Source organism: Cnephaeus nilssonii, assembly GCF_951640355.1.
Source record: "Cnephaeus nilssonii genome assembly, chromosome: 7".
NCBI lineage: Eukaryota > Metazoa > Chordata > Mammalia > Chiroptera > Vespertilionidae > Cnephaeus > Cnephaeus nilssonii.
The window spans coordinates 9,839,577-9,852,424 of NC_137078.1; the positions used below are offsets into that span (position 1 = coordinate 9,839,577).

General features: G+C 46.9%; 1 protein-coding gene and 1 pseudogene across 2 annotated transcripts in view; one reads left to right on the plus strand and one right to left on the minus strand.

The window, feature by feature from the left end:
- GMDS (GDP-mannose 4,6-dehydratase) overlaps positions 1 to 12,848 on the minus strand; it is a 687,968-nt gene that overhangs the window by 52,648 nt on the left and 622,472 nt on the right. The window lies entirely within an intron of this gene.
- Positions 7,991 to 11,466, plus strand: LOC307102985 (kelch domain-containing protein 3-like; annotated as a pseudogene). The gene is made up of 2 exons (XR_013815260.1): positions 7,991 to 9,828; positions 9,995 to 11,466. The product of XR_013815260.1 is annotated as a kelch domain-containing protein 3-like (transcript).

Consider the following 12,848-nt stretch of genomic DNA (forward strand, 5'->3'; position numbering starts at 1 on the left):
ATTTTAGATACCAGCCCGACTGGGAGAGTCTGTCCATGGACTGTATACTCCTATGCAGAGCTTAGATATTTCTGAGATACTGCTGTAAGAGTCTTCATTAGGGAATCAGTATCAAGTAACATTGTGATTCTATAAAGTTAAGAAATGAACACTTTTGAGGTATATACAGATTTTCGGGGTAGTGCTTTTTCCAATTTTTGGCATCTAGTCGAGGAACATGAGTTTATAAAAAAAAAAGTCAGCTCTCCATATATACACACAAGCTTTGGAAGGTAAATAAGTGATAGGACTTCAACACGCTGTCATTTGCACTGGACATCACCCAAAACCAATGTTAGAGAATGCGTATTTGTATGGTCATTGCTGTAAAGATAACTTTCTTATAAATGGTGCATTGAAAAATGACACTCTGCAACTTTACTTTATACCATTATCAATACTAACAGCCTATTACACAGACAGACAAGTATTTGGTTTTATTAAGCCGAGCTGTGAACTGTGTCAGATACATATGTTCTAACCACTAAAGAGATACAGGAGGAATGAATTGTGTGGGAGCCCATATTTCATGCTGAGCTGAGCTGGATACATCACAGAAGGATTTGTCTACCACTTACTTCCCTCTCCTCTTCATTTGACTCTGCTCCACGCCCAATGACTGCAAACATGAGCCAAGAGAGCCCATAAAATCACTTAAGTGCAGGCCTTTAAAACTAAGTTGCAATGAGTACTTAAAAGCTTTCACTAGCTATTATAAAGTAACTTTTTACTCTCTGAATGAACTGTCTAATGACTAATGTCATCCAGCAATGTAGCAATCAAGGGCCCCTCCTCCTGAGTCACAAATAGTGCAGAAGTGAATAGAGGTATAATTTAAAAACTACACCCACATCTTTGAATCAGATACATTTGTATCTTCTGATATAGACATTGGATAACAGTAGTAAACAAGTCCCTGGCAACCCTGCACAGGCAAACTGGTAACTCCAGTGTGGATCCTGTCACTCGTGGACACACAGATCTTCCTTTTCTTCTGCCCGTCTCCACTACTCCACATTCCCAGGGTTTTGTCCAGGTTGCCTTTCCATTGCCTATGAGACTGACTGGAGGGCTGTCTTAGATCGAAAACCACTGGAGCAGGGGATTTATATACCATAGTGTCATGCAGGTGGGGCCCTCCAAATGCCTTCTGAGAAATGCAATAATCAAAAGAGAGTCATGATTTTCTTAAGTCAAGTGGATCTGACCCAATCTTAAATGAATATTCAAATTGGCTTCTGAAAGCCCACAGAGCAGACTGAAAGACCTGGAGTTCAGTTATACACAGAACATGACCAAGTAGTAAGGTTGCTTTTTAAAATGAAATGAAATTGTTGATTTTCACATATGCAAATGAACCAAGCAGTTTCTTCTAAAGAAATCATCTTGGAGTCTAATATTACTTATACTAGTCTTAGCTCAAAATATTTCTGGAGTGTCCCTTGGAGAATTCCTCAACAGTGAGTCTACACATCACATTCCACTCTACACTGGATCAGTTCTAGAGCATGCAGCATTTTTGTTATTGTTAATCCTCACCCGAGGATATTTTTTTCCTATTGATTTTTAAATATATATATTTTATTGATTTTTTACAGAGAGGAAGGGAGAGGGATAGAGAGTTAGAAACATCGATGAGAGAGAAACATCGATCAGCTGCCTCCTGCACACCCCACACTGGGGATGTGCCTGCAACCAAGGTACATGCCCTTGACTGGAATCGAACCTGGGACCTTTCAGTCCACAGGCCAACGCTCTACCCACTGAGCCAAACCGGTCAGGGCTCCTATTGATTTTTTTAGAGAGCAAGAGAGAGTGAGAGAGAAAGAGAGAGAGAGAGAGAGAGAGAGAGAGAGAGAGAGAGAGAGAGAGAGAAATGAGAGAGACACATCGATTGGTTGCCTCCTGCGTGGGCTCCGACTAGGGTCGGGGATCAAAGGTGCAACCCAGGTACATATCCTTGACCTGGAATCGAATCCATGATCCTTTGGTGCATGGGCTGACACTCAAACCACTGAGAACATCAGTCAGGGCCATACAGGATTTTCAACTTGTTCCACTTTATTGAAGTTCATAATTGACATACAATAAGGAGCTGTCATCCCTATCTTTCTTCCTGTGTGTCATGTGTCCTTCCACATTTTTTCTTTGTCACTGGTTTTGTGCAATTTGATTATGAGGCATTTCAGCTCAGTTTTCTTCCTGTTTTGTGTGTCTGGGATTTGTTGAGCTTCTTGGGTGTGTGTATTTACAGTTTTCATGAAATTTGGAAAATTTTTAGTCATTGTTTCTTCAGCTATCTCTTTTGTTCTCCCCTCTTTTCAGGGACTCTAATGACATGTCCATTAAGGCACTTGAAGTTGTCCTATAAAATTTTCACTCTGTTCCTTTTTTGAAAATCCTTTTTCTTTCTGTGTTTCATTTTGGATAGTTCATTATTACTATGTCTTCAAGGTCTCTAATCTTTTCTTTTGCAATATCTAGTTACCATGAGTTCTATGCAATATAATTTTCATGTAAGACAGTGCAGATTTCATCTTTACAAGTTCACTTTAGGTGTCTTCTTAATATCTTCTTCTACCTAACGTTTTAGACATACGGAACAGGGCTCTAAAAGTTGGTTTAATGTCCCTGCCTCTAACATTAACACCTGTGTCAGTTCTATGTTGATTTTGATTGGTTCTTTTTCTCTTTATTATGGGACATATTTTTCTGCTTCTTTGCAAACTTGGTAATTTTGATTGGATACCATTGTGAAACTGACCTTGTGTGGTGGTAGACATCTTTGTATTCTCCCACTAGTAAGAATGCTTGGACTTTGTTCTGGGACACAATTAACTTACTTGAAAACAGTGTCCTTTGGGGTCTTCCTGCCCTGTCACCCTGAGTCCCATGTGCTTTTCTCCTGGCTCAAATCTAGCACCTGGACCCAGGGACTCAGCCCGAGAACAGGCTGAGGAGAGCCTGTGGTTCCATCAGCAAGCTGGACCCAAAAGAAAGACAAGTGTATACTTTTTTTTTGGGAATTGGAGCTTTGATAAGAAAAACAACGCTAGAGGAAATGAGAGGACATGATTTAAGTTAGACGTTGGAGCTACAGGCAGTCAAAGGATATATGCACCCCTATGTTCATAGCAGCACAATTCACCATAGCTAAGATTTGGAAACAGCCTAGGTGCCCGTCAGCAGATGACTGGATCAGAAAACTGTGGTACATCTACACAATGGAATACTATGCTGCCATAAAAAAGAAGGAATTCTCATCATTTGCAGCAACCTGGATGGAATTGGAGAACATTATGTTAAGTGAAATAAGTCAGTCAATGAAAGAAAAATACCACATGATCTCACTCATTTATGGATAATAAAGAACATTATAAACTTGAACAAAAAGATAGATACAGAGACAGTAAAGCATCAAACAGACTGTCAAATTACAGGGGGAAGGTTAGGGAGAGGTGGGGGAGATAAGAGATCAATCAAAGGACTTGTATGCATGCATATAAGCATAACCAATGGATGCAAAACTCTGGGGGGGGGGTGAGGGCATATATGGGAGTGGGGTGGGGGGGCAATGGTAAGATATGTACACATATAATACCTTAATAAAAAAATAAAATTAAAATAAAATATTAAAAAAAAGTCTATGCACACAGAGAAAAGGGAAGAAGAACAGGAAAGTAAGACGGGCAGAAGTAAACACATTTCACAAAAGGATGATTTGAATTCTCTTGGTTCAGTGCTGAGAAATCCTAATGTTTTAAGCAAAAAGAAAAGAACTGAAATGAAATGTAACAAGACCCTTTTACACTGAAGAGTGACAGCCCGGGCCTGGCCTACTAACGCACACCTGGAGTTTGTCTCGAACAAGAGCATTTCACAAGGAGGCAGCCTGCCACTCCTGCCCCGCCTGCCCGTCACACTGGCCGCCGTTCCCCTGGCTGGCTGCTCAGGGATGGGCCACAGAAGTTGCTAATCCTTGTAAAACCAACTGAAGAACCATTTCCCCCTGAGGATTTTCTTGTGTTCTTTGCTAATAATGGTTCCTTTAATTTGCTTTCTTTCTTCTCCACTTAAGTAAACATTCCTCAAGTTGATGCGCCAAATCTTCCTTTTTAATAACAGAGGCGTGATGAGTATCAGCACGTTGGCTTATCACCCGCTTCACCAGCAGTATTGCTATTGCTCTTTAAGATGAGCTGAAGTGGAAGGCGGGGGGTGGGGAGGAGTTATTATCCCCATTTCACAGATGAGGAAAGTGAGGCTCAGAGGTGTTAAAGAGGTGACTCAACCCAAGCTATAGAGCTAGTAGCTGAAGGAAGCAGGGCGAACGTCCAGGCACCTTGCTGCGTAGTCCACTGCCCTCTACTCCAGAAAGGGCTTCACTCCAATAAAGTGAAAGAATGTGAGCAGTTATAACAGTGGTTACCGTAAGAAGACTCAGATATAATGTTCATTAGGGTCATGTGGTGAACCTGCGGCCCTGGGGTTCCTTTTAAGCAACCACTTTGGAAAGACAGAAGTAATGATAGCTGCCTGGGAGGGGTGCAGTAAGACTGAAACAAGCTGCTGCGTGGAAAATGCATGGTAGTGTGTCTGCCACACAGCAGGTGCCCAATAACAGGTATGTCACTGAGGACTAGGACAGCCGCTTTGCTATGTGAGCCTCACGCCACCAGCCAGCAGGTGTTCGTGGCGGAGATCCCCACACACTCCTCATTAGGGTTAATTACATCTCTGAAGATCCCCCGCCCCCTAGGCTTTGATGGCAGGTCTCACACGAGTTCTACATGGCACCACTTCTACGACTTGGCCTATAATCCACGGCAGCACATTCACAGCTGTGTCAGCGAGGAAGGCGCGTGGGAGGGGCCTTTCTGTGGGAGCACCTGTACTGGGCCAATCTGGAAAAGGGTTCCCGTTGGGAGTTTTTCATTTCCCTTGGCATCCAGTTTAACTTAGGGTCTAGACCAAAGGTTTCCAAGTGTGAGAGAACCTCAAAATCATCCCAAGGCTTGTTAAACACAGGCTCCTGGGCTTCACCCCCAAAGGTCCTGACTTACGGAGCGGGCATCGTGCCCTGAGCCCCGAGCGAGCTTCTCTACCATGTTCGCAGCATGGGGTTGCAGAGGTCTGTGGTTTTTGCATTATTTTCTGTTTAGGATTAATTTATAAAAAGTTGTTTTTAGGTTTTTGTTTTATTACTTGTTTAGTCTCTAGGACTGAAAGGTGACCAGCCATCCCAGTTTGCCTGACTGCTTTTTCTTCGAACATTACCATTTACTGCCATTTTGACTCCTCCAATTAAACTGGGCCGTCCTATGAAAGCCATCCTGCACCCTTGCTCCATGGTAACGCAGCATAAACAGAGATGCCCAGTAGGAAGTATCCCCAGAAAGCAGCACACTTAGGAGAGAGGCATCAGGGACAGACAGATACACTGCTTTGTTCGGAGCCACATGCAAATGCTGTTTATGCATCTGTTCTGAAGAGAAAAGGGGGACAAAGACTTGCTCCCAGAGCCACACACCAGACCCTAGCTTCCTCCCTCAGCGGGGGCTCTGGGCTGTGTCCAGCGCCACGGCCTCCCGAGGAGATGAAAGGCCGCAGTTCACCCTGGTTGTGCACACTTGAGCGCTGTGTGCATGTGAATGTGTACACTGCAGCAGGCAGCGATGAGAGATGTGTGAAGCATTCCTGCCCACGAGGCCGGGAACGGGTGGCAATGCCCCGGAAGTTAGAACCGAGCTCTCTGAACTCATCTGGTTTCCCGCACTGCCCTGGCGGGGGAGGTAGAAAAGCACAGGCGGAGTACCAGGAGGAACCCTCCCTGCAAACCAGGCAGCGAGCCTTTCCTCTGCTTCCAGGAAGAGTGGCGCACTCTGTGGTAGCTTCTTTCATCTCTGGGACTCTGCTTACAAGAAATATTCACAAAATGACAGGTTTCCTGAAGAAGGAAATGCGATGGTCAGGAGATGAGGTGAGTCAGAGTTGCTGCTCTAAGTCTCGTGGACAGAGTTGGAACTGAGGTGGGAAAGCAGTTTGTGTGACAGTGCCCAGCACTGGTCCTGCCGGCCCCCTGCTCCGTGTGAGGGCCTGGGACATGGGATCACCGGACGAGGGCTGCCTGGGGCACTCGGGCCCGGCTTGCTCTGCTCTGTGGTGGGTGCATACTTCCTCAGGAAAAGCAGGTACGCTTCTCCTCAGCATTGTGAATGCTTTCTTGTCACCTGGCCTAATGGACATTCCAAAAGCCCTCTGAATAGACAGTGGTGCTGGGATTCACGGGCACACGTGCCTGGGATCACGGAGTGACAGAAACTCCCAATCTCGGCTTCATGTGAAATCAAGGGTAGCTCAGAGTTTAAGAAGCGTTAGTCCACGTGCTCTGCGGGCTCCCTCTCATCCATCTTCGTGTCTGTGTACTATCAGAAAGCGCCCAGGCTGCTAGAGAAGTTATCTGAGGTGTCACAGAGGTAACACTGTGTTGTTCTTCATTAAGGAACTGGTCAGGGAAGAAATAGGAGAGAGAAAAGAAAAACTGCATCAGGCTGGAAAAATGAGCCCCCTGGTTGATGCTTTGCGGATGGAAAGAACAAGATGGGAGTAGGGAGAAGGAAAAGAAGCCAGAGGTGAGAGGCTGAGGACGGGACAACAGAATCCAGGGCCTGGGGCAGCCAGTAGGGTCTGCAGAAAAGGCTACACGGCGAGAAGCCTGGTGGCATGGCCAGAAAGGGAAAGCCACGGCCAGGGAATTCCTGGCCCTTCCTGGGGCTGCCTAACGAGTCCCCAGGTTTCAGGGCTTGTCCTGTTATCATTCTGGCTGTGGGCAGGGCCGGTTCCTGCTGGAGGTTGCAGGGGAGAGAATTCATTCCCTCACCTTTTCTGGCTTCTAGAGGCCCCAGCATGCCTTGGCTTGTGGCCCCTCCCCCACCGCAACTCCTGCTTGTTATCACATTTTCTTGTGTGGCTGAGCCTCCACCTCCCTGTGCACTGGCCAGTGCCCTGCACCAGGGAACAGCTGAGGAGGGTGGGTGCACAGCCTCCACATAGGCGAGGCCGGCCCATGTCACCAGGCTCCGGCACCCTTATCTGCACTGAAGAGGCTCAGGTGGGCCCAGCAACAGTTCACATGGTGCAATGCTTCTGGAAAAAACTTCCCAAAGTTAGGTATTTTTGCATTCTTTTCTATAAGAGAGGCCCCCGAATATAAAAACTCCCACAAAAACTATTTGTCCATCTATTTAAAAAACCTCTCCATCGGAAGCTACTGTTTAATTTGAAATACTTTGTATTTAAGGATGTGACAGAATTATTACAATGAATAGAAATGCAGGAAAAGGAATAATTCTTTAAGGAAGAATCTTCATGCTCCTACTAATATATCTGAGTATGAAATGTTTGATTTATTATTCTAGAAAACTCACTTTTATTCTAAACTACTCTGAAAGGTTTTATTTTTATTCTGAATTTTATTATTATGCTTCCTGGAAAAAATCAGCAGCCATTTAATTTCATTTTCATGTAGTCATGAAAGAAGAAAATTAAAAACTGAAAATTTGATGTTCAGATCAAATGGAGCTCCAGGGAGGAAGAGCATGAGGTGAGTTCCATAAATTCCAAATTATTCGTTTTTCCTTTGTGGGGAAGGAAAAAGTAGAATCTAGAGTCTTCTGGCTCCTTGTCGCTGTGAAAGGAGTCCGAGGCTGTACAGGAAGGATTCTACATCAAATTTTAAATTCTCATGGGAGGGTTTATCTCGTTGGAGACCGAGTCGTCGGTTGGCGCTCAACGGGTTCCAGGCTGCCCGCAGCCCCGGCCCGGCCCGGCCTGACAAGGTAGCAGAGGCAGCAGGCTGTGCGGGGGGGGGGGGGGGGGGGGGGGGGGGAGGGGGGGGAGGGGGGGGAGGGGGGCGGGGGGGGGCAGGTTGCTGTAACCAGTGGCCCAGGGGATGTTACCGTGGACAGTGCACCTGGAGGGCGGCCCCGCAGGGTGAACCATGCTGCAGTGGCTGTTGGGCACCGGGTATTCTCCTTCGGGGTTACTGCTCTGGTGAAGACTACGAAACGCTGCGTCAGATTGATGTGCACATTTTCAATGCAGTGTCCTTGCGCTGGACAAAGCTGCCCCCGTGAGACCCACCATCCGCGGGCAGCCTCCTGTGGTACCATACATGCGGTATGGACACTCAACCGTCCTCATCGATGACACCGTCTTCCTTTGGGGCGGGCGGAATGACACGGAAGGAGCCTGCAATGTGCTCTACGCCTTTGACGTCAATCCTCACAAGTGGTCCACGGCCGAGTGTTAACAATTCCTGGGGCCCGGGACAGACATTCGGCTTGTGTCTTGGGCAACACCACGTACATTTTTGGGGGCTACGAGCAACTGGTGGACTGCTTTTCCAATGACATTCACAAGCTGGATACCAGCACCATGACATGGACCCTTATCTGTACAAAGGGCAATCCTGCCCGCTGGAGGGACTTCCATTCAGCCACAATGCTGGGCAGTCACATGTATGTCTTTGGGGGTCGCGCTGACCGATTTGGGCCATTCCATTCCAACAATGAGATTTACTGCAACTGCATCCGAGTCTTTGACACCAGGACTGAGGCCCGGCTGGACTGTCCAGCCACTCCGGTGCTGCCCGAGGGGCGCCGGAGCCACTCAGCCTTTGGCTACAATGGGGAGCTGTACATTTTTGGTGGCTATAATGCAAGGCTGAACCGGCACTTCCATGACCTGTGGAAATTTAACCCTGTGTCCTTTACCTGGAAAAAGATTGAACCGAAAGGAAAGGGGCCATGTCCACGCCGGCGCCAGTGCTGCTGTATTGTTGGTGACAAAATTGTCCTCTTTGGGGGTACCAGTCCATCTCCTGAGGAAGGCCTGGGAGATGAGTTTGACCTCATAGATCATTCTGACTTACAGATTTTGGACTTTAGCCCTAGTCTGAAGACTCTTTGCAAACTGGCTGTAATTCAGTATAACCTGGACCAGTCCTGTTTGCCCCATGACATCAGGTGGGAGCTGAATGCCATGACCACCAACAGCAGTATCAGTCGCCCCATCGTCTCCTCCCATGGGTAGAAGGAAGTTTTTGCCACCATCCCTCCTGAGCCTGCTGTTGTCTTCACTGCCCCTGCCTGTCTCTCACCCGCCTGCCCCTTTGGACCCTGGTATACCTCCACATGGAGTTGTTGGACTAGAGGTGTTTTCTGTGCTGTGAATCAGTGGGGAGCTGTGCGGGGGAGGGCTAGGTTACCCCAGCTCCTTGGGCCGAGGGCCCCTTCCCTTGGTGCTCTGTCCCATCCACCTTCTTCCAACTGCTCCTGGACTCTGCTCTGTCCCAGGCCAGCGGGGCTCTGAGAAGTGAAGGGAATGGGGAGAAGGGAGAAGCAAGCAGTGTCTGGTCCTCAGAAGCTTCCCTCCGCTCTATTTTCACCCCGCCCCTGCTTGAGCCATGAGCATTGATTGGGAGCTGAGAGAAGTTGCAGCTGTTGCCATGAAACCTCCTTCGCCCTGACCCGGGGAAGGCGAGGGCCAGCAGATAATCCTACCCCTTCCTTGAGCTGTTGCTGTAACCCTGATGCTCACAGCCAGCTCAGATTTTATAAAAATGAATTAAAGACCTCTAAATAAATGGGGGAAAAATTCTCATGGGAGGCCAAAATATTTAATTGAAGACTGCCCGAATATTCTGATTTGAGGAGGAGACAGGGCACCCGTCCCTATGTCTGGTGTTTTGAAATCTTGTATGAGAAATGCTCTATACGACAGACAGAGGTGCTAGCACAAACCCGGAGGCCCCTCCTCTCCACCTGCACAGCCCCCTGCAGGCCTTACTGCCTGTAGCCAGACTCCAGGCACATGTGTGCCCGAGACACAAAGTCCACCCCTTCCGGTTCTTGAAATCTGAGACTGTTACTGTCCTTTATGATAACTGACAGAGGCAGGAGTCAAGGAGAGGGATTAGTGCACCATATCCTACTCATAAAACAGGACAGCAAAGTACAGAATTCTGGGGAGAATCTCTGGGGACACTGCCAGGGTACCTGGCATTACCCTCAGAGTAGGGCACCTGGGGGAGGGCAGAGTAGACTGCATCATTCTGTTAAAGGAATGAACTCTGTTTATTCTGTTTACTAAGCTGTGGTTTATAATTAACCAGCAGACCCCAAGTCTTCACATGAATCTTATTTATTATTCAAAACCACAGGTAACCCTCTTTCATTGTGAACATTCCAGGTGTTTTCTTCCCATGGGGAACAAAAAATAAAAGCCTTGTCCTTCAATTCCTGCTTCTCTATAAAGCACTCTTTTCCTATAGATTAAATACTGCTTGCTGACAGGTTATCAAGTGTAAGATCCACATCTACTTTGCTAGCCTCTCTCAGTCTTCCACAGAGCAGCTTCATTCCCACCTAAGGCAATTTTTGAACTTAAAGACAAGTCTTTACAATTCAAAGGATATATACTCAAATGTATGAGAAATTAGTAATATCTTATGTTCTCTTATGTTCTTTGTGATGACAAAATTAAAAAAACAACTTATTCCATTCCTTTTCCATATATTAGGCCATCAAATCTAAGGTCATGGGGGCAGAAGTCTTATTACTTTTAATTTTTATGTAAATATTAATTACTAAAGGCCAATGTACAAAGATTTGTGCAAGAATGGGCCTTCCTTCCCCTGGCTGCAGGCACCGCCTTTGCTCCGGCCGGAACCGCCTTTCCGCCTTCCCAAGCTGCCGTGAGGCCCGAAGCGGCTGGGGTGGTGCGGAACGCCTGTGTCATCACCATGGCAAATGTCCCACCCTGCCCCCGACCGCTTGGCGACTGTGTATGCAATTAACCTGCCATCTTTGTTGGGTTAATTTGCGTACTCACTCCTGATTGGCTGGTGAGCAGCGCAAAGGTACGGTCAATTTGCATCTTACTCTTTTATTAGTGTAGATAAGTAACAAATACGTTTACTTATAAATTTCTTCCTTTTCAGACCTCTAGAATGTTTCTTCCATTTCTGTTAGCATATATTCCTATAAAATAAATGATGTTGTTTACTGATGATGGTTATGATCAATAATTTTATTTGGAGCAAAAACATGTTCTGATTCAATGAGAACAGTTCTCCCAAAGTGGCTGAAAGCTGATTTACAACACAGGAGTTTATCTTCTATATGGAGACATGCTGTTATGAACTATCAGATGTCCAAGAATTTTGAGGAGGGGGGGTGGTGGTGAGAGACTCTTCTTAAATTACAGCTCTCTGGAGTATCGGCGACCTTGAAACTGGGATCCTGCTCTAACAGCAGCGAGATTCTAAGGAAGGCGCCACAATGCAATATGGTCAGTGCTGTTTTCTCAGTGATGCCTGACAGTCTCAGGTTTTTAACAAGAGGAGCCTGTAAAGGTATCCCTTAACCCAGGCACCGCTGAAAAACCTGTGAGAGAATCAGACATTCAGAGCAGTAGGAACTCCGGGTCTGGCTCCTGGTTTTATAGATGAGGAGACCCAGGCAGCAAAGCTGGACAAGCACACTGAGCTGGTGGCAGAGCCAGGCCTGGAATATTACAGTGCCTTCCACTCGGTTATCCACAATCTTCATTAAAACAGGTTATCAAGTGTAAGATCCACATCTACACTTAATTTTGTCATCACAAAGAAGGCGAGTGCACTAGTTCTTTCAAATGGCTTGCTGATGGCTTGTCCACTCAAGAGGCTACTGTGCTGAACCACTTCCTAACAACATAGATCCTGGTCATGTTCTGTAATTTTGCTGTGGGATGGAACAGGTAGGAGAGTCGGGAAAAGGGCACTAGGAGGGCTACACTTGATGTTACTGAGCCTCGTTCCCTAGGGAGGAAGAGAAAAGACTCCTTGAGAGAAGCCAGCCCTGGAGGGAATAGCATTGTCCATCAGGGTGGCCTTGGGGGGGGTGGGGGGGGTGATGGCTTTCTGAGCTTCCCAGGCGGTCCCTGGATGTTTCGGGCTGGTGCCCTTAAGCTGTGAGCATAGTCCTATAGTGAGCTCAAGAACACTGGATTGCAGACAGACACACAGCCTCGCTGCCCTTGTGTTGACCCTGGGGATCCCTTCCCCTGAAAGATTAGTTTGTCTCTGACTCAGGCCACAATGAGGAGAGACAGTCAGTTGTGTGGACCGTGAGTGCTGGTTTTCGTGGTCCAGACTGCTATCCTCGGAGACTTTCCTGGTGCAGGGGGACCAGAGCCCACACACACCAAGGCAAGGGGAGGGTTAAACTGAATGCATGCCCTGAGTGACAGCGGCAGCGGGATGGTTGAGTTGAGAAAGCTGAAATCTTTCCTAAGCAAAATAAAGCCAATGCATGAGTTCTTTCTGTGATAGCAGCTCCTGACTGAGAGAGAGGGTGGCCTGCAGGGCGCAGGGATTGGTGTGGGGAATGCGAGCAGGTACAGAGTCTGCCCAAGGCTTTCTTCTCTCTCCTTCCCTCTCCCTCCCTCCCCCTGTCCTCTTCCTCCCAGAACAGGTGTGTTAACTGCTAGTTTGTAAATATTCTGCAGGCAGGCAGTTGCTACCTGAGTTCACCTTTCTTATCTCCAGTCCCACCCTAGTCATAACGGAACATATCCAAACATGTCTTGTCATACCAAAGAGGAACCTGTAGCTCAAATATTTAAAAACTTTCACTCAAAATAGTTTTTAAAAGTTGCTTTTGTATACAACATTTTCTGTATTGGGTGGAAGCCTATTAGAAACTGTTCTGTATAAATAAATACAACCCTCTTCCCTACACCCACGCTGCTTGCCTGCCCCTGAGCGA